The sequence below is a fragment of the Capricornis sumatraensis genome, chromosome 1, assembly GCF_032405125.1.
Source record: "Capricornis sumatraensis isolate serow.1 chromosome 1, serow.2, whole genome shotgun sequence".
NCBI lineage: Eukaryota > Metazoa > Chordata > Mammalia > Artiodactyla > Bovidae > Capricornis > Capricornis sumatraensis.
In genome coordinates, this window is record NC_091069.1 from 162,342,875 (window position 1) to 162,344,880 (window position 2,006).

Consider the following 2,006-nt stretch of genomic DNA (forward strand, 5'->3'; position numbering starts at 1 on the left):
ACATGAATAGACCTAGAGATTATTGTACTAAGTGAAGTAGGTCAGAGAAAGACAAGTATCATGTAATATCACTTATGCTGTTGATGTTTAGTCGCTCAGTCATGTCCAACTCTTTGTAACCCAATGAACTAGTAGCCCACCAGGCTACCTCTGTTCCTGGGATTTTCCAGGCAAGAATACAAGAGTGGATTGCCATTTCCTTTTCCAGAGGAGATATCACTTATATGTGTAATCTAAAAAATGAAACAAATGAACCTAAAAAGTGGAAATAGACTCAGATACAGTAAATAAATTGATGGTTACCAAAAAGGAAAGAGTGGGAAGGATTATCTATTGGATTGGCCGAAAAGTTTGCTCAGGTTTTTCTGTAAGCTTTTATGAAAAAACATGAATGAACTTTGGGGCCAACCCAATTTTAGATTTGGGACTAACAAATACATATTACTGTATATAAACTAGATAAACAATAAGGACCTACTATATGGCACAGGTTACTATGGTCAATATCTTGTGATAACTTATAATGGAAAAATGTCTGAAAAAGAAAATCAAAATATACATATAAAACTGAATTGCTGTGCTATATCACTGAAACTATCACAACATTGTAAATCAACTATACTCAATAAAAAGTTGCCTGTCTTGGAAAAAAGTAGTATCTTTAGCACTGATAAATCCAGGTGGACTTTTTCAGTCATCAGATCTTAATAATAAGATTGATGGGACATTGTTCCATAATTGGTATCAAAATACGGGCTCTTATAAAATTGGTACTTAAGAGTGCCAAAGTCTTACCCTAGGGGTAGTCAGTGGGCTATTTACTGTATAGAAGCCCATCCGGATGTCAAGAGAATCACTGCTGAGTTAATATGGGGAGTTAGATTCAGTGGCTTACTAGCACTAGCTTACTAGGCAGACACTCCTGTGTTTAAATTCTCCAATTAATGAGTTCATTTCATACCAGCCACAAGAATTAGAATTATTCAGCTTGCATTACACATGCACCATATATATATATATACACACATATACATATATAGCTTCCCTGGTCGCTCAGTGGTTAAAGCGTCTGCCTGGAATGCAGGAGACCCAGGTTCGATCCCTGGGTCGATCCCAGGGAAGATCCTCTGGAGAAGGAAATGGCAACCCACTCCAATACTCTTGCCTGGAGAATCCCATGGAGGGAGGAGCCTGGTAGGCTACAGTCCACAGGGTCGCAAAGAGTATAGAATACTCTTCAAATCCCTCGAACTATGTCTCTTTTATAAAACCCTACAGAACTGTCAGAGAAGAGAAAGGAGAACCCCATAGTACCTTTGAACCTTAAGCTTTAAAAATATACTTCATTTTATATTCATTTATTAAAAAATATAGACTCTTAAATCCTAATCCATAGTTTTCTTGATGGGATTGTATTGCCAGTGAACTATATATATATATATATATATATATATATATATATATATATATATAGAGAGAGAGAGAGAGAGAGAGAGAGAGAGAGAGAGAGAAAGTATTTTAAAATATATATATATTAAATCATGACTTGTCTATAACCCTTTGATCAATAAACATTAGCATCTTTCCTTTGCATATTATACCCCAGTCAGTCTGCAAATATAATTGGCAAGTAAGACTCTTTTTCAAATGTTAGTACTCTCGTTGTTGTTGTCCAGTTACTAAGTCATGTCTGACTCTTTTTGACCTCCATGGACTGTAGCATGCCAGGCTCATATGTCCTCCACAGTATCCCGGAGTTTGCGCACATTCATGTCCATTGAGTTGGTTATGCTATCTAACCACCTCATTCTCTGCCAGCCCTTTCTCCTTTTGCCTTCAATCTTTCCCAGCACAGGGTCTTTTCCAGTGAGTCAGCTCCTCACATTAGGTGACCAAAGTATTGAAGCTCCAGCATCAGTCCTTCCAGTGAATAGTCAGGACTGATTTCCTTTAGGATTGACTGTTTTGATCTCCTTGCAGTCCAAGGGACTTTCAAGAGTCTTCTC

At 37.3% G+C, this 2,006-nt stretch overlaps 1 non-coding gene across 1 annotated transcript; it reads left to right on the top strand.

Moving 5' to 3' along the window:
* The first annotated feature begins 1,042 nt into the window (after positions 1-1,042).
* Positions 1,043-1,121, top strand: TRNAS-GGA (transfer RNA serine (anticodon GGA)). Its single transcript has one exon. It is a non-coding gene; the product is annotated as a tRNA-Ser (tRNA).
* The last annotated feature ends 885 nt before the right edge of the window (positions 1,122-2,006 follow it).